Below are 24601 nucleotides of genomic sequence, written 5' to 3'. Positions count from 1 at the left end.
GTTTGAATTACCCCCCTTTTCGCATAAAAAAAATAAAACAGTGTAAATAAAAATAAACATATGTGGTATCGCCGCGTGCGAAATGTTCGAACTATAAAAATATGTAGTTAATTTAACCGCACAGTCAATGGCGTACACGTAAAAAAAATCCAAAGTCCAAAAAAGCGTATTTTGGTCACTTTTTATACCATTAAAAAATGAGTAAAAAGTGATCAAAAAGTCAGATCAAAACAAAAATGGTACCGATAAAAACTTCAGATCACGGCACAAAAAATGAGCCCTCATACTGCCCCCTACGCAGAAAAATAAAAAAGTTATAGGGGTCAGAATATGACATTTTTAAACGTATAAATTTTCCTGCATGTAGTTATGATTTTTTCCAGAAGTACGACAAAATGAAACCTATATAAGTAGGGTATCCTTTTAATCGTATGGACCTACAGAATAATGATAAGGTGTCATTTTTACCGAAATATGCACTGCGTAGAAACGGAAGCCCCCAAAATTTACAAAATGGCGTTTTTTCTTCGATTTTGTCGCACAGTGATTTTTTTTCCGTTTCGCCGTGAATTTTTGGGTAAAATGACTAATGTCCCTGCAAAGTAGAATTGGTGACACAAAAAATAAGCCATAATATGGATTTTTAGGTGGAAAATTGAAAGGGTTATGATTTTTAAAAGGAAAGGAGGAAAAAACTAAAGTGCAAAAAATGAAAAACCCTGCGTCCTTAAGGGGTTAAACTGCTCATTTAGAGATCACTTTAAAAAAAAACATTAAATTGTGTAATCTGGAATATGTTGACATCAATTCCAGCATATTCCCATCTCTACAATAACTAAATGCCGATTATGAGAAAGTTCCATCTAGAGGTTATGGCCAAATCTCGCGGTAAATGAGACCAGGTGGCCGCTGTCGTCTAACAAAGCCAAAATATATGACACTTGTTGACATACTGGTAGTGGTCCCATGTCTCAATTATATCTGTGTGGTCACTGGAAATTTTCCTGTAGATGGGTACTGCATAGCGCCATCTGCAGGGGAATTTGCACAGTGCTGTCATGGGGAGGCCATTTATACCCATTGGTTAAAGGTACAAACTGTTCCAAACGCTGGAGCCGGCGCCGGGAGCTCGTGACGTCATAGCCCTGGCCCCTCATGACATCACACCCCCTGATGTCATCAGGGGTGGGGCTATGACGTCATGATGACTGAATTAGATATGTTCATGTATACAATATGTAAATGTATCTGTCTGAAGATGGTACCGGTGAATGCCCTATAAAAAGGAAGTGATTGCTTGAGAAATGTCTCATTAGGTGAATAAAGCCACTTGTTTCTTTTATTTGGAGTGCTGTTTCCCTCTTCTTGGAATTTAGAATCTAGATCTACTCTAGAATCTACAGTAGCCGTTTGGACGCAGAACACCCACCTTCAGGGACTACAAGCTGTAGCACAGTACAGGTTTTACTGAACTATCTTTTGACCTTTTGAGGAATACAGTTGACATAAAGAGGTATACACAGGGCCAATTTTAGATATAGTGGCGTAGCTTTGGAGGACACAGCGGTTGCATTTGTGGTAGCCACGGGGTGTTAGTGGAAATACCTGATCATTTTGTGACGCCAGGGCACCGTTATCCTATACATGGTCCAAGTTTGGAGACTGCTTCTGCTGGGCCAGACCCGGGGAGTATATGAACACACCGACGGATTATGGATAACTGTCTTTACTGAGCTGGTGCAGATTATATTAAACAGACAGATGGCTTTGCGTGTAAGAGTGAAGCTTAACTCCTTGGGAGCCCTGTTGCCTTGCTGGGATTTGTGGTGCTTTTACCAATGGGATTTATACTTACTTGTAAGACAGGTAGATGAATCCTGGTAGGTAGAGTCCTGTCAAGATATCGAAGCCTTCTTTGCCGGGGCATGAACTTCCACCGTATGGGAGATTCTTGCAGAGAGTAGATTTGCCACTTCACTATATACAGCTGTAGACAGACCCAACAATACGACCAAATTGGCATGAGGTCAGTGTCTGCACCGCTGCTGCCTGCCATGACCTGTCTTCCTGTACACAAGTCTGCCTGCCCAAAACCTCTTTTAGTACCCACATTTGTCTCTGCTTAACCTCCTAGTGCCTTGCATGAGCATTTGTTGCCAGCTGCCACTTGGTAATCCACTGCTGCAAAGCCAGGCCCATCTTGAAGAGACTTAAAGGGTGAAACTTAGACAATGCCCTTGGCACAGCATGTCCACATCCGCTGCCCTTTACACATATATTCCAGGGCAGGATCTTGTGTCTGAAGGAGCAATCAAGTGCAGTCTAACAAGATGTTCCCATTAAAGGGGTACTCCGCCCCTAGACATCTTATCCCTTATCCTAAGTATAGGGGACAAGATGTTTGATCGTGGGGGTCCCCATATCTCGGCTGCGGCACCCTAGTCATCTGGTGCATGGAGGGAACTTCGTTCCGTGCCGGATGACTGGTGCGATGCGGGGCAGAGGCTTGTGATGTCACGGCTACGCCCCCTCAATGCAAGTCTATGGGAGGGGGCGTGACGGCATAGACTTGTATTGAGGGCTCGATCTAAACGAACGCCGGGTGCAGCAGGGAGATCGCAGGGGTCCTCAGCAGTGGGACCTCTGTGATCAGACATCTTATCTCCTATCCTTTGGATAGGGGATAAGATGTCTACAGGCAGAGTACCTCTTTAAGGGTTACACTTTGTCTCACATAGTGCTCATTCCATGTGCTGGCCATCCTCTTGGCCTGATCGTAGGTCAAACACAGGATAGCTATGGAGGAAGCTCCCATTGAGTTCTCAGCTGTCAGAATGCTGAAAATCATCAGCTAGAGAGATTAAGGAAACACAGCATTGAGCTCCTTATCTACAACAATCATACGGGCTGAGGGCCAGTTGGTCTTCCTCCTCAGTGGGTAACTGGCAGTGGGCCTAGGTGCTCTCCATGGATACATGTGGGACGGAGGTTGGTGGACCAAGAGCCAGGATAAATCTTAACCCCTAGTGGCACCTCTAATATAAATAACCCTTCTCAGTAAATAAATGCTTCCCAACGCACCTTCCACAGGAAAACTAGAGTACACAATGAGAATGTTCAGAAAAACGCAGATTTCTAGACTAAATATCCTCCTCACTTTGAAGGATGTATTATATGCAGGATACTTCATAACACGTATTTTTCTTACATCATCTTCAGAGAAATACAACTTAGAAACCATGGATGCCAAGGCAATGACTGCTTATTTTTTCTATGACTCTCCCATTTTCACTTCTGAAGGATATACAGGGCAATACACATCAATAGGTTGCAACACTGTTTTTGTAGAATAGTCATCTAAAGAGCTATGTTAGTCAACACAAGATTCAACAAAGACTATAGGGGAGATTTATCAAAGCCTGTGTAGAGAAAGAGTGGTGCAGTTGCCCATAGCAACCAATCAGATCGCTTTTTTTATTTTTAGAAAGACCTCTGAAACATGAAAGCAGCGATCTGATTGCTTGCTGTGGGCAACTGCTCCACTCTTCCTCTACACAGGTTTTGATAAATCTCCCCCTCTATGCCTGCTTCCTAAATACCAAAAGAAAAAATAAAATAAATAAAAAAAACAATATGAACCTTGTATCCCCTTCTCCAGTGTAGGGCACCCATGGCCATCTTCCCTAAGAATGTCTTTCAGGTAGTAAATTATAAATATGTGACACCAGAGGCGTAACTAGAGTCCTGTGGCCTCCCTACTCTGTCCCCATATAGTAGTTAGGCTCTCCATACTGCCCCCATATAGTAATTAGGCCTCAAACTACCCTTGTATAGTAATTAGGCTCCCACTGCCCCTATAAAGTAATAAGACTCCCCACTGCCCCCATAAAGTAATAAGACTCCCCACTGCCCCCATAAAGTAATAAGAATCCCTACTGCCCCCATATAATAAGACTCCCTACTGCCCCCATATAGTAATTAGGCTTCATACTACCCCTGTATAGTAATTAGGCTCCCCACTGCCCCCATAAAGTAATAAGACTCCTCACTGCCCCCATGAAGTAATAAGACTCCCCACTGCCCCCATAAAGTAATAAGACTCCCCACTGCTCCATATAATAATAATAAGGCTCCCCACTGCCCCCATATAGTAATTAGGCCCTCCATACTTTCCTGAGGACTGTTGTTATCAGAATCACTGTGTTATTATAGTACAGTGTAATAGTATAGTGTAATATACAATTTGTGCCTTGAAATATAAAAGGAAACTGGAAGTAAATGTGTATAGTCTCCTGTAGTCCCCCTTTCTACCAATAATCAACAACAGACCGGACCTGGCTGCCTATTAATCACTTAAGGACCCGGGGTTTTTCCGTTTTTGCATTTTCGTTTTTTCCTCCTTACCTTTAAAAAATCATAACTCTTTCAATCTTTCACCTAAAAATCCATATGATGGCTTATTTTTTGTGCCATCAATTCTAATTTGTAATGACTTCAGTCATTTTACCCAAAAATATACGGCGAAACGGAAAAAAAATCAATGTGAGACAAAATTGAAAAAAAAATACGCCATTTTATAACTTTTGGGGGCTTCCGTTTCTGCACAGTACATTTTTCGGTAAAAATGACATCTTCTTTTTATACTGTAGGTCCATACGGTTAAAATGATGCCCTACTTATGTAGGTTTGATTTTGTCATACTTCTGGAAAAAATCTAAACTACATGCAGGATAATTTATACGTTTAAAATTGTCATCTTCTGACCCCTATAACTTTTTTATTTTTCCGCGTATGGGGCAGTATGAGGGCTAATTTTTTGCGCCATGATCTGAAGTTTTTATCGGTACCATCTTAGCATTGATAGGACTTATTGATTGCTAATATGATATAAAAAGTGACCAAAAATGCACTATTTTGGAATTTTGAATTTTTTTGTGCGCACGCCATTGACCGTACGGTTTAATTAATGATATATTTTTATAGTTCGGACATTTCTGCATGCGGCGATACCACATATGTTTATTTTTATTTAGGATGAAGCAAAAAAGAGGAAAATCCGGCTCCCAGGACTGGATAAAAAAGTAGCTTTAATGAATCATATTAAAATCCAAAGTAGAAAAAAAAGAATAGGCTAAAAGCACAAACGAAATGCACCAATGCGTTTCGTTTGTGCTTTTAGCCTATTCTTTTTTTCTACTTTGGATTTTAATATGATTCATTAAAGCTACTTTTTTATCCAGTCCTGGGAGCCGGATTTTCCTCTTTTTTGCTTCATCCTCTGTACCTGGGAACACGGCCCTTGCTCATTTCGTGGCTTCCGCTGGAAGGTGTGCTGAGTTCATTGTGATCTGGGTCTGCATGCTGCTTATGGTGAGCTGAACCTTTACCTATACTTTTTTGGACTTATTTTTATTTACACTGTTTTTTTTTATGGGAAAAGGGGGGGTGATTCAAACTTTTAATAGGGGAGGGGTTAAATGATCTCTGTTCACTTTTTTTTTTCACTTTTTTTTGCAGTGTTATAGCTCCCATAGGGACCTATAACACTGCACACACTGATCTTTTACATTGATCACTGGTTTCTCATAAGAAACTAGTGATCGATGATTCTGCCGCTTGACTGCTCATACCTGGATCTCAGGCACAGAGCAGTCATTCGGCGATCGGACAGCGAGGAGGCAGGTAGGGACCCTCCAGCTGTCCTGTAAGCTGTTCGGAATGCCGCGATTTAACCGCGGCTATCCCGAACAGCTCCCTGAGCTAACCGGCATACTTTCACTTTCATTTTAGACGCGGTGTTCAACTTTGGTTGATGGTTCCATCTGCTGTTTGGCAACGCTAAGCCACAGTAACCAAGGGCAAACACTACACAGTGATTCCCAATGGGGGGCACTGCCCGGGGTGCCGCGGGATTATGCCGTGAATTTCTAATTATTATATATATATTTTTTTATTTCCCGCCCCAGCCTGCGCGCCTGTGACTCACAGCGCACACAGCGTCTCTCAGCATCCCCCAGCGTCTCCCTCCCTCCCCCCAGTCTCCCCTGTCCATCCCCCCCGTCTACCCCCCCCCCTGTCTCCCTTTTCCACCCCCTCCTGGTCTCCTCTGTCCACCCTCCCGTCTCCCCTGTCCACCCTCCCCTGTCTCCCCTGTCCACCCCCCTGTCTCCCCCGTCCACCACCCCTGTCTCCCCTGTCCACCCCCCTTTCTCCCCTGTCCACCCCCCCTGTCCACCATGTTCACCCCCCAGTCTACTCCCCAATCTACTTCCTGTCACCCATGTCCACACCCCTATTCACCCCTTTTAACCCCCTTGTCATCCTTGTCCACCCCCCCTGTTATCCATGTCCACCTTGGCCACCCCTCTGTCACCCACGTCGTCGTCGTCCCCCCCCCCCGGGCAACTCTCAGACCCCCCCCTCCAGTCTACCCCCCTGTCTCCCATGTTCACCCCCCTCTGCCACCCATGTACACTACTCTACACTCCCTCTGCCTACCATGGACACTCCTCTACACCCCTCTGCCCCCACTGTAAACCCCACTATAACCTCCTACACCCCGTATACTCCTCTACACCCCTCTGTCATCCCCTACACCCCCCTGTCACCCATGTATACTCCTCTACACTCCCTCTGCCACCAATCTAAACTCCTCTTGAACCCTCTGTCACCCGCTGGAACCCCTGTACACTCTTCTACACTCCCTCTGCCACCCATGTACACTCCTCTACAACGCTCTGTCACCCATGTACACCCCTCTTTCACCCCCTACACCCCTCTGCCACCCATGTACACTCCTCTACACCCCTCTGCCACCCATGTGCACTCTTCTACATCCCTCTGTCACCCCCTACACCCCCTTGCCACCCATGTACACTCTTCTATACCCCCTCTGCCACCCATGTACACTACTCTACAACCCTCTGTCACCCATGTACACCCCCTCTGTCACCCATGTACACTCTTCTACACCCATGTACACCCCTCTGTCACCCATGTACACTCTTCTACACCCATGTACACCCCTCTGTCACCCCCTACACCCCCCCCCCCCCCCCTGTCACCAGGGCTGGACTGGCCTACCGGGATACCAGGAAAATCCCCGGTGGGCCGGTCACCTTGACTGCCGAATGGCCGGCCGCACCATGTTAAAGAAGACTTCTTGGCCCGGCCCCTGACAGTGGTTGTCGCACGGCCGGCCGCAAGGCTGGCCGTGCCGGAAGCAATGAGGCTTCCTGGGCTGACTGCAGCAGGCTGGCCAGCTGACAGCAGAGGTGGCTCTAGTATAATAGGCCATCGCCTCAGTCCTCGCGTTAGTGGGGGGCCTCGCTCAGGGCCCCGACTAGCGCAAGTTACTCCTCACTCTCCGGCTGACCGCCGGGATTGAAGTTTAATACAGCAGTTCCGGTTCCATCCTGCCTGCAGGCGGCGAGCCCCAGCGCTGCACCCGACCAGCCCCTGCTGATCCTCTGCCACTTTAAGAGAAAGGGCTGCTGGGGCTGGTCGCCTGCCATAGAAACTGCTGCTGGGGCTGGTCGCCTGCCATAGAAACTGCTGTGATTAGTTCCCTGACCTCCTGAACCCCCCCGCCCGCTGCTCACCTCAGAGAGACAACATACGGACACTTCCTCACACCCTCTGTGGCTCTGCCTCCCCACCTGTAAGAGGAGCTCCAGGATCCCCCAGTAACGGTGACGGCATCTTTGTAAAAAGCAGCAGGTCAGTAGGAGGTCAGCACGTCCTGAAGTCCCAGTGACTGTGGCCGGGCCTGGCAGCATGCATGATGAAATGTCAATCTGTGCTGTGCCCTACAACCTGTCTGGCCTATACTATATACAAAGTAGTATATGCAGTATGGGGCAGCCGGAGGGCACAGCACAGACATTGGTATAGAGTGCTATACTGTTAAGCTGTGTGAGGTACCTGCTATATATATATATATATATATATATATATATATGTGTTTATATAGCAGCCAGGGCAGTGGGTACAGCACAGCTAATGTATATAGCCCCACAGCATTATGTCACTGTATACCAATGTCTGTGCTGTGTCCTCTGAACTGGCTAGCCCATACTACACAATGTGGGCATACTGGGAGTTATAGTTTTGCCACAGCTGGAGGCACCCAGGTTAAGAATCAATGAGAGAGTGTCTACAAACCTCCATCTCATTGCTTCTCAACCAGGGTGCCTCCAGCTGTTGGAAAACTACACCTCCCAGCATGCCTTTGGCAATGTGGACATGGTGGGAGTTGTAGTTTTGCCATAACTAGAGGCACCCTGATTAAAGGACAAGTTTCATGCTCAAAAACATTTCCCCTATCCAAAGTTTTAGATTGCGGGAGGTCCGACCACTGGTGCCCCCTGCGATCACCTGTTTGGAGCCCCCATGGACTAGCACAAGAGCGCAGCTCTCCCATAGAACTATATGGTGGGGGTGTGGGGGCCTCCGCTTCAGGCGAAGGTCGTGATGCGCTCCTGTGCTAGTGCACGGGGGTTCCAAACAGGACATTGCAGGGGGCCCCAGCGGTCGGACCCCCCCCCCCCCCCCCTTGCGATCTAAAGCTTATCCCTTATCCTTCGGATAAGGGGAAAGATTTTGAGCATGAGACTTTTCCTTTAAGAGACAATGAGATAGTGCCTATTTACCTCCATCTTATTGTTTCTCAACCAGGGTGCCTCCAGCTGTTGCAAAACTACAAAACTATGTATCTATCTCATATCTATCTCATATGTATCTATCCATCTCTCTCATATCGATATCTCTATCTCATATCTATCTATCTCATATCTATCTATCTCATATCTATCTGCGGCAATCGCCGACATGGGGGGACATAATGACCCCCCTGGGCGATATGCCGGGATGCCTGCTGAACGATTTCAGCAGGCATCCGGCTTCGGCTCCCCTCCGGCTAGCGGTGGGGGCCGGAAATGCTCAGGGCGTATCCATACGCCCTCGGTCCTTAAGGACTTGGAAACGGGGGCGTATGGATACGCCCTATGTCCTTAAGGGGTTAAAGTAAACGTTTTTGGATTATCCTTAGTTCTGACCCAGTTGCATGGGATAATGGTCTACTCTAGTGTTTCCCAACCAGGGTGCCTCCAGCTGTTGCAAAACTATGTATCTATCTCATATCTATCTCATATGTATCTATCCATCTCTCTCATATCGATCTCTCTATCTCATATCTATCTATCTCATATCTATCTATCTATCCCATATCTATCAATCCATCTATCTCATATCCATCTATCTCATATCCACCTATCTCATATCTATCTATCTCATATCTATCTATCTCATATCTATCTATCGCATATCTATTTATCTCATATCTATGTATCATCTCTCTCATATCTATTTATATTCTATCTATATCTATCTATTTCATATCTATCTATCTATCTTGCTTCCAGCCCCTAATCCTGGGTCTTCCACCTAACACCCCCCCCCCCACTCCCTTCCTATGCCTATATTCACTTAGATGCCAAGATGGGCTGCAGGTCCTTTAATATCAGCACAGAGGCAGCAACTACAGAGTTGCCTACTATATACTGGAGACAGTATCTACTTGGTGTATTACCTGGGGAAACTTCCTACTGTTGGTACTACCAACTAGGTACATTACCTACCTGAGAAGCACTATCAACTGGGGACGTTACCTAATGGGGGCATTACCTACCTGATGAAACTACCTACTGGGGGCGTTACCTATCTGGGGGTACTACCTACTGGGGGCATTACCTTCTACATACCTACTGGGGGCATTACCTACTACATGCTTACTGGGGGCAATAAATACGACCTACCTGGAGGCATCAACTACTACCTACTGGGGGCATCAACTACTACCTACTGGGGATATTACCTACCTGGAGGCATCACCCCCCAGCCCACTTTTCTGCCCATTATACTGAGCACTATAAGTGCTGGAAAAGTGCAGTCTTAAATGTTTGTTTGGCAAGTTCTGTGGAGTTGTGGCTGGAAGAAATAGTTATGACGGTCTGGGCCGGATGGATAAGAAAAGGAAATTGACTGACACCAATCAGAGAAGACGTCACCTGATGTAACTGTATGTAATCTCTTATATGGTCTGTAGAGCCTGTGTAGAGCTGAGGCACTAACTTCTGTGTAAAGTGGTTTATTCAGTATTTGTATGGTAATATTATCCTGTTACTATGTGGGGATAATGTTTAGTCATAGGGTGGTACAATTATTTGAACCTTGTATAGAGCTGTTGTTGGTTATACTGGACTGTGGTCTATGGTCTATTTATCATCTGCTGGTTTGGTGTATGTTGAGTAACTCATACAAAGTAAGAGATTATTATTATTATTATTGTCTTCTATTCTTTAAAGTAAAGTTTTTGGATTATTCTTAGTTCTGACCCAGTTGCATGGGATAATGGTCTACTGTAGTGTTTCCCAACCAGGGTGCCTCCAGCTGTTGCAAAACTACATTTTCCAGCATGCCCGGGCAGCCAAAAGCTGTCTGGACATGCTGAGACTTGTAGTTTTGCAACTGCTGGAGGCACCCTGCTTGGGAAAAGCTGGTCTACAATAGAGCTATTCAGTGGCGTTGCTAGGGTTGGTGTCACCTGGTGCGGTAGAAAATGGTGTCACCCCAACATGCTGGGAGTTGTAGTTTTGCAACAGCTAGCGGCACCCTGGTAGGGAAACACTGACATAGATAGATAGGAAATATATATAGACCAGGGGTACTCACCTATTTTTAGTGATTGTCCGCTTATCCAGGTCTGCCATCCGGTAAAGGTCCAAGCTGTATGCTAAGGCTTGGTGCACACCTAGCGGCCTCAGTGCCATGAAGGCAATAGCAAACTAACAACTGAAGTGTGGAGGATGTATGACCTGAATACTGCTGCGCACTGTAACCTCTGACTATAATACTGCCACACACTGTACCCACTGAATATAATACTGCCACACACTGTACCCACTGAATATAATACTGCCACACACTGTATCCCTGAATATAATATTGCCACACACTGAACCCCCTGAATATAATACTGCCACACACTGTACCCTTGAATATAATACTGCCACACACTGTGCCTCTGGTATATTACTGCCACACACTGTACCCCAGAATATAATACTGCCACACACTGTACCCTTAAATATAATACTGCCACACACTGGGGCCCTGAATATAATACTGCCACACACTGTGCCTCTGGTATATTACTGCCACTCACTGTACCCCAGAATATAATACTGCCACACACTGTATCCCTGAATATAATACTACCACATACTGTGCCCTAAATATAAAACTGCCACCCACTGTGCCCCTGGTATATTACTGCTACCCACTGTGCCCCTTAAAATAATACTGCCATCCACTGTGCCCCTGAAAATAATTCTGCCACACACTGGGCCCCTGTTATATTACTGCCACACACTATTCCCCTGCAACATTACTTGCAGATGCTATGCTCTAACGCTGACTAATGTACCTCTGTGTCTCTTAAAACAATAAAATGAAGCCACTGTGCCTATAGAATGAATGACGCCACTGTGACCCCAGAATTAATGATGCCAGTGACCACAGAATTAATTATGCCACTGTGACCACAGAATTAATGATGCCACTGTGACCACAGAATTAATGATGCCACTGTACCCACAGAATTAATGATGCCACTGTACCCACAGAATTAATGATGCCACTGTGACCACAGAATTAATGATGCCACTGTACCCACAGAATTAATGATGCCACTGTACCCGCAGAATTAATGATGCCACTGTGACCACAGAATTAATGATGCCACTGTACCCACAGAATTAATGACACAACTGTATCCCCAGAATTAATGATGCCACTGTGCCTACAGAATTTATGATGCCATTGTGCCTCCAGAATTAATGATGCCTATGTGACCGCAGAATTAATGATGCCACTGGACCACAGAATTAATGATGCCACTGTGACCACAGAATAAGTGATGCCACTGTACCCATATAATTAATGATGCCACTGTACCCATATAATTAATGATGCCACTGTACCCACATAATTAATAACACAACTGTATCCCCAGAATTAATGATGCCACTTTGCCTACAGAATTTATGATGCCATTGTGCCCACGGAAGTATTGATGCCACTGTGCCTCCAGAAGTAATGATGCCACTGTGACCACATAATTAATTATGCCACAGTACCCACAGAAATGATGATACCACTGTGCCTCCAGAAGTAATGATGCCACTGTGCCTACAGAATTAAGGATGCCACTGTGCCTACAGAACTAAGGATGCCACTGTGTCCCACAAAATTAAGGATGCCACTGTGACCACAGAATTTATGATGCCACTGTGCCCACAGAATTTATGCCACTGTGTCCACATAATTAAGGATGCCACTGTGCCCACAGAATTAAGCATGCCACTGTGTTCCAAAAAATTAATGATGCCACTGTACCCACAGAATTAATGATGCCACTGTGCCCACAGAATTAATGCCACTGTGCCCCCATAGTTACATAGTTAAATAGTTAGTATGGTTGAAAAAAGACATACGTCCATCAAGTCCAACCAGGGAATTGAAGTGAAGGGTGTAAGAGGATAAGGGAAAGGGATGTAGTTTAATAATTCTGCATAAGCATTAATGTTATTTTGTTCCAGGAATGTATCTAACACTTTTTTAAAGCTGTTAATTGTTGCTGCTGTGACCAGTTCCTGAGGTAGACCGTTCCATAAATTCACAGTCCTCACGGTAAAGAAGGCGTGTCGCCCCTTTAGACTAAACTTTTTCTTCTCCAGACAGAGGGAGTGCCCCCTCGTCCTTTGGGGGGTCTAACCTGGAACAGTTTTTCTCCATATTTTTTGTATTGGCCATTTATATACTTATATAAGTTTATCATATCCCCCCTTAACCCCTTAAGGACTCAGGGTTTTTCCGTTTTTGCACTTTCGTTTTTTCCTCCTTACCTTTTAAAAATCATAACCCTTTCAATTTTCCACCTAAAAAAGCCATATTATGGCTTATTTTTTGCGTCGCCAATTCTACTTTGCAGTGACATTAGTCATTTTACCCAAAAATGCACGTCGAAACGGGAAAAAAAATCATTGTGCGACAAAACCGAAGAAAAAATGCCATTTTGCAACTTTTGGGGGCTTCCGTTTCTACGCAGTGCATATTTCGGTAAAAATTACACCTTATCATTATTCTGTAGGTCCATACGGTTAAAATGATACCCTACTTATACAGGTTTGATTTTGTCGCACTTCTGTAAAAAATCATAACTACATGCAGGAAAATTTATACGTTTAAAAATGTCATCTTCTGACCCCTATAACATTTTTATTTTTCCACGTACAGGGCGGTGTGAGGACTCATTTTTTGCGCCGTGATCTGAAGTTTTTATCGGTATGATTTTTGTTTTGATCGGACTTTTCGATCACTTTTTATTCATTTTTTAATGGTATAAAAAGTGACCAAAAATGCGCTTTTTTTGACTTTGGAATTTTTTGGCGCGTACGTCATTGACCGTACGGTTTAATTAATGATATATTTTTATAGTTTGGACATTTACGCACGCGGCGATACCACATACGTTTATTTTTATTTTATTTTACACTGTTTTATTTTTTTATGGAAAAGGGGGGTGATTCAAACTTTTATTAGGGAAGGGGTTAAATGACCTTTATTAACACTTTTTTTTTACATTTTTTTTGCAGTGCTATAGGTCCCATAGGGACCTATAACACTGCACACACTGATCTTTTACACAGATCACAGGCGTGTATTAACACGCCTGTGATCAGTGTTATCGGCGCTTGACTGCTCCTGCCGATCGGACACCGAGGAGGCAGGTAAGGGCCCTCCCGGTGTCCTGTCAGCTGTTCGGGACGCCGCGATTTCACCGCGGCGGTCCCGAACAGCCCGACTGAGCAGCCGGGTCACTTTCACTTTCGCTTTAGAAGCGGCGGTCAGCTTTGACCGCCGCTTCTAAAGGGTTAATACCACACATCGCCACAATCGGCGATGTGTGGTATTAGCCGCGGGTCCCGGCCGTTGATGAGCGCCGGGACTGACGCGATATGATGCGGGATCGCGGCGCGATCCCGCTTCATATCGCGGGAGCCGGCGCAGGACGTAAATATACGTCCTGCGTCGTTAAGGGATTGAACGTCTCTTCTCAAGACTAAACAATTGTAACTCCTTTAATCGCTCCTCATAGCTAAGATGTTCCATGCCCCATATTAGTTTAGTCGTGCGTCTCTGCACCCTTTCCAACTTCGCAGTGTCCCTTTTATGAACAGGCGACCAAAACTGAACACCATATTCCAGGTGAGGCCGTACCAATGCTTTATAAAGGGGGAGTATTATGTCCCTGTCCCTTGAGTCCATGCCTCTTTTTATACATGACAATATCCTGCCGGCCTTGGAAGCAGCAGCCTGACATTGCATGCTATTCTGTAGTCTGTGATCTACAAGTACACCCAGATCCTTCTCTACCAGTGACTCTGCCAGTTTAATCCCCCCTAAGACGCATGCAGGTTATTAGTACCCAGATGCATAACTTTACATTTATCCACATTGAACCTCATTTGCCAAGTGGATGCCCAGACACTTAGTCTATCCAAGTCATCTTGTAACTTATGCACATCCTCTATAGACTGTACCGTGCTACAAAGCTTGGTGTCATCTGCAAAGATAGAAACATAGCTGTTAATGCCATCCTATATTTCATTGATAAATATATTAAACAATAGCGGGCCCAGTACTGAACCTTGGGGTACACCACTAATTACCGGGGACCAATCAGAGTACGAATCATTGACCACCACTCTCTGGGTAAGATCCATGAGCCAGTGTTCAATCCAGTTACAAACTAAAGTTTCCAAGCCCAAGGACCTTAACTTACCTGTCAGACGCTTTGGCAAAATCCAGAAACACTATATCCACAGCCATTCCTCTGTCAAGGCTTCTACTCACCTCTTCATAAAAGCAAATTAGATTGGTTTGACAACTTCTATCCTTAGTAAACCCATGCTGGCTATCACTTATAATACAATTATCCCCTATGTATTCCTGTATGTAGTCCCTTATAAGTCCTTCAAACAATTTACCCACAATGCACGTTAGACTTACCGGTCTATATTTGCCTGGCGAAGACCTAGAGCCCTTCTTGAAGATTGGTACCACATTAGCCTTGCGCCAGTCCCTTGGCACAATACCAGACACCAGAGAATCTCTAAATATCATGAACAAGGGTACAGATATTACTGAACTTATCTCTCTAAGAACTCTTGGGTGTAGTCCATCCGGCCCTGGAGATTTGCTTACATTTACTTTACTTAACTTACCTTGTACCATCTCTACATTAACCCCTTCCCGACCTATGACATACCTGTACGTCATGGGTGGCAAGGTGTTCCCGACCCATGACATACAGGTACGTCATGAACATTTTTGCCGCTACTCGCGGCATCCCGCAGCGCCCGGTAAGATGGTGGCTACCAAATCTGACTAGCTGATAGCAGCTTTTCGCTATCAGAATACTTAGCAGCACGGTGTGTTAGTTCCGATCACGGGGATCGGGACACACACCACTCTGCTAAGTGTCCCTGACCCGTCCCCTGGCGTCACTTACCCGTCCATGCGGCGTCCCGAGCGGTCCCGGCGCGAGCGGCGTCCTCCAAGCGGTCCCGGCGGCGCTGCGTCCCGGAGGTGAGTTTCCGGCAGCAGTGCGGCATCTTCATTGGCAGCAGTGAGATCGCCGTAAAGCGATCTCACTGCTGCCTCTGGGAGTTTCCAAACTGCAACTCCCAGCATGCCCAGACAGCCTTTGGCTTTCTGGGCATGCTGGGAGTTGTAGTTTTGCAACATCTGGAGGTCCTCAGTTTGGAGACCACTGTATAATGGTCTCCAATCTGTGCTCTTCCAGATGTTGCAAAACTACAAATCTCAGCATGCTCAGTCTGTCCAGGCATGCTGGGAGTTGTAGTTCTCTAACATCTGGAAGAGCACAGAATGGAGACCATTATACAGTGGTCTCCAAACTGTGGACCTCCAGATGTTGCAAAACTATAACTCCCAGCATGCACTGACAGACCATGCATGCTGGGAGTTGTAGTTTTGCAACAGCTGGAGGCACACTGGTTTGGAAACAGTAAGTTTGGTTGCAAAACACTTGAAAGTTTATTACTTAACTTAGTGTTTCCAAACCAGTGTTCCTCCAGCTGGATGTTTGCCCCCTCCCCCCAATGTGAATGTACAGGGTACACTCACATGGGCGGAGGTTTACAGTGAGTGCTGCAAGTTTGAGATGGTGCAAATTTTGCGCTGCAGCTCAAACTTCCAGCGGGAAACTTGCTGTGAACCTCTGCCCATGTGACTGTACCCTAAAAACACTACACTACACTGACACTAACCTAAAATAAAAAGTAAAAAACACTACATATACACATACCCCTACACAGCCCCCCCTCCCCAAAAAAATGAAAAACGTCTGGTACGCTACTGTTTCCAAAACGGAGCCTCCAGCTGTTGCAAAATAATAACTCCCAGTATTGCCGGACTGCCATTGACTGTCCAGGCATGCTGGGAGTTTTGCAACAGCTGGAGGCACCCTGTTTGGGAATCATTGGCATAGAATACCCCTATGCAAATCCCTAATTCAGGCCTCAAATGCGCATGGCGCTCTCTCACTTTGGAGCCCTGTCGTATTTCAGGGCAACAGTTTTGGGACACATATGGGGTATCGCCGCACTCAGGAGAAATTGCCTTACACATTTTGGGGGGCTTTTTCTTCTTTAACCCCTTATGAAAAGGTGAAGTTGGGGTCTACACCAGCATGTTAGTGTAAAAAAATAAATTTTTTACACTAACATGCTGGTGTTGCCCTATACTTTTCATTTTCACAAGAGGTAAAAGGGAAAAAAGGCCCTCTAAATTTGTAATGCAATTTGTCCCGAGTACGGAGATACCCCATATGTGGGCGCAAAGTGCTCTGGGGGCGCACAACAAGGCCCAGAAGGGAGAGTGCACCATGTACATTTGAGGCGATTTGCACAGGGGTGGCTGATTGTTACAGCAGTTCTGACAAACGCAAAACAATAAATATCCATATGTGACCCCATTTTGGAAACTACACCCCTCAAGGAATGTAATAAGGGGTGCAGTGAGCATTTACACCCCACTGGTGTATGACAGATTTTTGGAACAGTGGTCTGTGAAAATGAAAAATAAAATTTTTGATTTGCACAGTCCACTGTTTCAAATATCTGTCAAACGCCAGTGGGGTGTAAATGCTTACTGCACCCCTTATTAAATTCCATGAGGGGTGTAGTTTCCAAAATGGGGTCACATGTGGGGGGGTCCACTGTTCTGGCACCATAGGGGCTTCCTAAATGGGACATGCCCCCCAAAAACCCTTTCAGAAAAACTCACTCTCCAAAATCCCATCTCACTCTCCTTCCCTTCTGAGCCCTCTACTGCGCCCGCCGAACACTTTACATACGCATATGAGGTATTTCCTTACTCGAGAGAAATTGGGTTACAAATTTTAGGGTGATTTCTCTCCTTTTACCCCTTGTAAAAATTCAAAAATTGGGTCTACAAGAAAATGCGAGTGTAAAAAATGAAGATTTAGAATTTTCTCCTTCATTTTGCTGCTATTCCTGTGAAACACCTAAAGGTTAAAACACTTACTGAATGTCATTTTGAATACTTTGGGGGGTGCAGTTTTTATAATGGGGTAATTTATGGGGTATTTCTAATATGAAGACCCTTAAAATCCACTTCAAACCTGAACTGGCCCCTGAAAAATTACGATTTTGAAAATCTTGAGAAAAATTGGAAAATTGCTGCGGAACTTTGAAGCCCTCTGGTGTCTTTCAAAAGTAAAAACTTGTCAATTTTTTTTATGCATACATAAAGTAGACATATTGTATATGTGAATCAATATGTAATTTATTTGGAATATCCATTTTCCTTTCAAGCAGAGACTTCAAAATTCAAAATTTTCAAAATTTTCATGAAATTTTTAGATTTTTTACCAAGAAAGGATGCAAATATCAGTGAAATTTTACCAATAACATAAAGTAGAATATGTCATGAAAAAACAGTCTCGGAATCAGAATGATAAGTAAAAGCATTCCAGAGTTATTAATGTTTAAAGTGACAGTGGTCAGATTTTCAAAAAATGCCCAGGTCCTGAAGGTGAAAATGGGCTGGGTCATGAAAGGGTTAAGCCAGTTCAGTACATTACATGATGTGTAACCAGCACTGACCTGTCCAATGTCAGCTCCTTTATCCATAGTGTATACAGAACTAAAGAACCCATTCAGTAGCTCCGCTTTCTCTTGATCGCCTGTGACAACCTTCCCATTATCATTATTAAGGGGTCCTACATGCTCTGTCCTTGTATTTTTTGCATTTATACATCTAAAAAAATATTTAGGATTAGTTTTGCTTTCTTTGGCCACCTGTCTCTCATTTTGAATTTTTGCTGTTTTTATTACATTTTTACAGATTTTATTAAGCTCCTTGTACTGTTTAAATGTTATAGCTGACCCATCAGATTTGAATTTTTTGAAGGCTATTTTTTTCTTGTTTATTGCTCTTTTAACATCATTTGTCAGCCATGTAGGATTTAGTTTTAATCGTATATATTTGTTCCCCTTTGGTATATATTTAGCTGTATAGTTATTTAGAGTTGATTTAAAGATGTCCCATTTACCTTCTGTATCAGTATTTGAGAACACCTCCCCCCAGTCTATGCCCTGTAGTGTAGATCTCAGCCCAGGGAAATTTGCCTTTTTAAAGTTACCGTATTTATCGGCGTATAACACGCACTTTTTAGGCTAAAATGTTTAGCCTAAAGTCTATGTGCGTGTTATACGCCGATACACCCCCAGGAAAGGCAGGGGGAGAGAGGCCGTCGCTGCCTGCTTCTCTCCCTCTGCCTTTCCTGGGGTCTAGAGCCCTGCTGCCGACCCTTCTCTCCCCCTAGCTATTGGCGCCGCTGCCCGTTCTGTCCCCCTGACTATCGGTGCCGGCGCCCCACTGCCGGCGCCGATAGCCAGGGGGAGAGAAGCGGCGCCGACAGCCAGGGGGAGAGAAGGGGCAGCGGCACCCATTGTCGGCGCCGCTTCCCCGTTGCCTCCCCCCATCCCCGATGGCATAATTACCTGGGTCGGGTCCGCGCTGCTGCAGGTCTCCGGCGTGCGTCCCCTGCGTCGTTGCTATGCACGGCGCGGCGCACTGACGTAATGCGCCACGCCGTGCAGCGCATAGCAACGACACAGGGGACGCACGCCGGAGGCCTGCAGCAGCGCGGACCCGACCCAGGTAATTATGCCACCGGGGATGGGGGGAGGCAACGGGGCAGCGGCACCGGCAATGGGTGCCGCTGCCCCTTCTCTCCCCCTGGCTGTTGGCGCCGCTTCTCTCCCCCTGGCTATGAGCGCCGGCAATGGGGCATCGGCACCGATAGTCAGGGGGACAGAACGGGCAGCGGCGCCGATAGCTAGGGGGAGAGAAGGGCCGGCAGCAGGGCTCTAGACCCCAGGAAAGGCAGGGGGAGAGAAGCGGGCAGCAACGGCCTCTCTCCCCGTGCCTTTCCTGGGGGTATATCGGGGTATACACGCGCACACACGCACCCTCATTTTACCATGGATATTTGGGTAAAAATCTTTTTTTACCCAAATATCCTTGGTAAAATGAGGGTGCGTGTTATAGGCCGGTGCGTGGTATACACCGATAAATACGGTATATGTTTTTGCCTTCCCCGTCTGTCTTTGTTTTCTACATTTTAAGTCAAAAGTAACTATATTGTGGTCGCTATTACCAAGGTTTTCCCGCACAGTTAAATTACCAACCAGCTCTGCGTTGTTGGAAATGATCAGATCCAACAAGGCATCACTTCTTGTTGGGTCCTCCACAAACTGGCCCATAAAATTATCCTGCAATAAATTTAGGAATTTTCTCCCGTTTGTAGTTTTAGCCAGCCCCCGGCCCCAATCTATATCTGGATAGTTAAAATCTCCCTGTCACGATTCGGCTGGCAGGTTGTGGATCCTCTGTGCCAGAGAGGGATTGGTGTGGACCGTGCTGGTGGACCGGTTCTAAGTTGCTACTGGTATTCACCAGAGCCCGCCGCAAAGCGGGATGGTCTTGCAGCGGCGGTAGCAACCAGGTCGTATCCACCAGCAACGGCTCAACCTCTCTGACTGCTGAAGATAGGCGCGGTACAAGGGAGTAGACAAGAGCAAGGTCGGACGTAGCAGAAGGTCGGGGCAGGCAGCAAGGATCGTAGTCAGGGGCAACGGCAGGAGGTCTGGAACACAGGCTAGGAACACACAAGGAAACGCTTTCACTGGCACGATGGCAACAAGATCCGGCGAGGGAGTGCAGGGGAAGTGAGGTATAAATAGGGAGTGCACAGGTGAACACACTAATTAGGCTAACTGCGCCAATCAGTGGCGCAGTGGCCCTTTAAATTGCAGAGACCCGGCGCGCGCGCGCCCTAGGGAGAGGGGCCGCGCGCGCCGGGACAAGACCGACGGAGAGCGAGTCAGGTACGGGAGCCGGGATGCGCATCGCGAGCGGGCGCCTCCCGCATCGCGAATCGCATCCCGGCTGGGAGAGGTATCGCAGCGCACCCGGTCAGCGGGTCTGACCGGGGCGCTGCAATTGCGAGGATGTAGCGAGCGCTCCGGGGAGGAGCGGGGACCCGGAGCGCTCGGCGTAACAGTACCCCCCCCCCTTGGGTCTCCCCCTCTTCTTGGAGCCTGAGAACCTGAGGACAAGACTTTTGTCTAGGATGTTGTCCTCAGGTTCCCAGGATCTCTCTTCTGGACCACAGCCTTCCCAGTCCACCAAGAAGAATTTTTTCCCTCTGACCGTTTTGGAGGCCAGAATCTCCTTCACGGAGAAGACGTCAGAAGAGCCGGAAACAGGAGTGGGAGAAACAAGTTTGGGAGAGAAGCGGTTAATGATGAGTGGTTTAAGGAGAGAGACATGGAAGGCATTGGGAATACGGAGAGAAGGAGGAAGAAGGAGTTTGTAAGAGACAGGATTAATCTGGCACAAGACTTTGAAAGGACCAAGATAGCGTGGTCCCAGTTTGTAACTGGGGACACGAAAGCGGACATATTTAGCGGAGAGCCATACCTTGTCTCCGGGCGCAAAAATGGGGGGAGTTCTTCTTTTCTTATCGGCAAACCTTTTCATGCGGGATGAAGCCTGTAAAAGAGAATTTTGGGTCTCTTTCCATATGGTGGAAAGATCACGAGTCACTTCATCCACAGCGGGCAAACCAGAGGGCAAGGGAGTAGGGAGGGGGGAAGAGGGTGACGGCCATACACCACGAAAAATGGGGACTTAGCAGAAGATTCTGAGACTCTGAAGTTGTATGAGAATTCGGCCCATGGTAGAAGATCTGCCCAGTCATCCTGGCGGGAGGAAACAAAATGCCGTAAATAGTCACCCAGGACCTGGTTAATTCTTTCTACTTGCCCATTGGATTGGGGATGATAAGAAGAAGAGAAGTTTAATTTAATCTTGAGCTGTTTACAGAGGGCCCTCCAGAATTTAGACACGAATTGGACGCCTCTATCCGAGATGATCTGCGTGGGCAAACCGTGAAGACGAAAAATGTGTACAAAAAATTGTTTTGCCAACTGAGGCGCTGAAGGAAGACCAGGAAGAGGAATAAAATGTGCCATCTTGGAAAATCGATCAACGACCACCCAAACAACGGTGTTGCCACGGGATGGGGGTAAGTCTGTAATAAAGTCCATACCAATCAGTGACCAAGGCTGTTCGGGGACAGGCAGAGGATGAAGGAGACCAGCAGGTTTCTGGCGAGGAGTCTTATCCCGGGCACAGACAGTACAGGCCCGCACAAAATCAACAACATCCGTCTCCAGAGTCGGCCACCAATAGAAACGAGAGATGAGTTGCAAGGATTTTTTGATGCCCGCATGGCCTGCGAGGTGGGAGGAGTGTCCCCATTTGAGAATCCCGAGACGTTGGCGTGGAGAAACGAAGGTCTTCCCTGGAGGAGTTTGCCTGATGGAGGCTGGAGAAGTGGAGATCAGACAGTCAGGAGGAATGATGTGTTGCGGAGAGACCTCTACTTCCGAGGCATCCGAGGAACGAGAGAGGGCATCGGCCCTAATGTTCTTGTCGGCAGGGCGAAAGTGAATTTCAAAGTTAAAACGGGCAAAGAACAACGACCACCTGGCCTGGCGAGGGTTCAGCCGTTGGGCAGACTGGAGATAGGAGAGATTCTTGTGATCGGTGTATATGATAACAGGAAATTTTGATCCCTCCAGCAGATGCCTCCATTCCTCAAGCGCCAATTTAATGGCCAGTAATTCTCGATCCCCGATGGAGTAGTTCCTCTCCGCCGGAGAGAAGGTCCTAGAAAAAAAAACACAAGTAACAGCATGCCCGGAAGGATTTTTTTGTAGAAGGACAGCTCCAGCTCCCACTGAGGAGGCATCTACCTCCAATAGGAAGGGTTTAGATGGGTCAGGTCTGGAGAGCACGGGAGCAGAAGAAAAGGCAGACTTGAGACGTTTAAATGCGTCTTCCGCTTGGGGAGACCAGGACTTGGGATTGGCATTTTTCTTGGTTAAAGCCACGATAGGAGCCACAATAGTGGAAAAGTGTGGAATAAATTGTCTGTAATAATTGGCGAACCCCAAAAAACGTTGGATAGCACGGAGTCCGGAGGGGCGTGGCCAATCTAAGACGGCAGAGAGTTTGTCTGGGTCCATTTGTAATCCCTGGCCAGAGACCAAGTATCCTAGGAAAGGAAGAGATTGGCATTCAAACAGACATTTCTCCATTTTGGCATAAAGTTGATTGTCTCGAAGTCTCTGAAGAACCATGCGGACATGTTGGCGGTGTTCTTCTAAGTTGGCAGAAAAAATCAGAATATCGTCCAGATAAACCACAACACAGGAATATAAGAGATCACGAAAAATTTCATTAACAAAGTCTTGGAAGACGGCAGGGGCGTTGCACAGGCCAAAGGGCATGACCAGATACTCAAAGTGTCCATCTCTGGTGTTAAATGCAGTCTTCCATTCGTCCCCCTCCCTGATGCGGATGAGATTATAAGCACCTCTTAAGTGCAGTTTGGTAAAGATGTGGGCACCTTGAAGGCGATCAAAGAGTTCTGAGATAAGAGGTAGGGGGTAGCGGTTCTTTACCGTGATTTTATTAAGTCCACGGTAATCAATGCAAGGACGTAGGGAGCCATCTTTTTTGGACACAAAGAAAAATCCAGCTCCGGCAGGAGAGGAGGATTTGCGGATAAACCCCTTTTTTAAATTTTCCTGGATGTATTCAGACATAGCAAGAGTCTCTGGAGCAGACAGAGGATAAATTCTGCCCCGGGGTGGAGTAGTACCCGGGAGGAGGTCAATAGGACAGTCATAAGGCCTGTGAGGAGGTAAAGTCTCAGCTTGCTTTTTGCAAAACACGTCAGCATAGTCCATATAAGCCTTAGGAAGACCGGTTACAGGGGGAACCACAGGGTCACGGCAGGGAGTACAGGGAACCGGTTTAAGACAGTCCTTGAAACAAGAGGTACCCCAGCTCTTGATTTCTCCTGTGGACCAATCAAGGGTTGGGGAATGGCGTTGAAGCCACGGTAATCCAAGAAGAATTTCGGAAGTGCAGTTGGAGAGGACCAAAAACTCAATTTTTTCGTGATGAGGTCCGATGCACATTAGGAGAGGTTCCGTGCGGTAACGCACGGTACAGTCCAATCTTTCATTGTTAACACAATTGATGTAGAGGGGTCTGGCGAGACTGGTCTCTGGGATGTTGAACCTGTTGATGAGAGAGGCCAAAATAAAATTTCCTGCAGATCCGGAATCCAAGAAGGCCATAGCAGAGAAGGAGAAGGTAGAGGAAGATATTCGCACAGGCACAGTAAGGCGTGGAGAAGCAGAGTTGACATCAAGAACTGCCTCACCTTTGTGCGGAGTCAGCGTACGTCTTTCCAGGCGGGGAGGACGGATAGGACAATCCTTCAGGAAGTGTTCGGTACCGGCACAGTACAGGCACAGATTCTCCATGCGGCGTCGTGTCCTCTCTTGAGGTGTCAAGCGAGACCGGTCAACTTGCATAGCCTCCACGGCGGGAGGCACAGGAACGGATTGCAGAGGACCAGAGGAGAGAGGAGCCGGGGAGAAAAAAAGCCTTGAGCGAACAAAGTCCATATCCTGGCGGAGCTCCTGACGCCTTTCGGAAAAACGCATGTCAATGCGGGTGGCCAGATGAATAAGTTCATGCAGGTTAGCAGGAATTTCTCGTGCGGCCAGACCATCTTTAATGTTGCTGGATAGGCCTTTTTTAAAGGTCGCGCAGAGGGCCTCATTATTCCAGGATAATTCGGAGGCAAGAGTACGGAATTGGATGGCGTACTCGCCAACAGAAGAATTACCCTGGACCAGGTTCAGCAGGGCAGTCTCAGCAGAAGAGGCTCGGGCAGGTTCCTCAAAGACACTTCGAATCTCCGTGAAGAAGGAGTGTACAGAGGCAGTGACGGGGTCATTGCGGTCCCAGAGCGGTGTGGCCCATGACAGAGCTTTCC

The 24601-nt window shown here is 46.5% G+C and overlaps 1 long non-coding RNA gene across 1 annotated transcript in view; it reads left to right on the top strand.

Moving 5' to 3' along the window:
* The first annotated feature begins 7158 nt into the window (after positions 1 to 7158).
* Positions 7159 to 24601, top strand: part of LOC130300705 (uncharacterized) — a 36993-nt gene continuing 19550 nt past the window's right edge. Inside the window, exon 1 of the long non-coding RNA XR_008851541.1 lies at positions 7159 to 7719. This is a non-coding gene — a long non-coding RNA (uncharacterized LOC130300705). The remainder of the gene's footprint in view (positions 7720 to 24601) is intronic.

The sequence above is a fragment of the Hyla sarda genome, unplaced genomic scaffold (assembly GCF_029499605.1).
Source record: "Hyla sarda isolate aHylSar1 unplaced genomic scaffold, aHylSar1.hap1 scaffold_1093, whole genome shotgun sequence".
Lineage (NCBI taxonomy): Eukaryota > Metazoa > Chordata > Amphibia > Anura > Hylidae > Hyla > Hyla sarda.
This window is presented reverse-complemented; position numbering and strand designations above follow the sequence as displayed.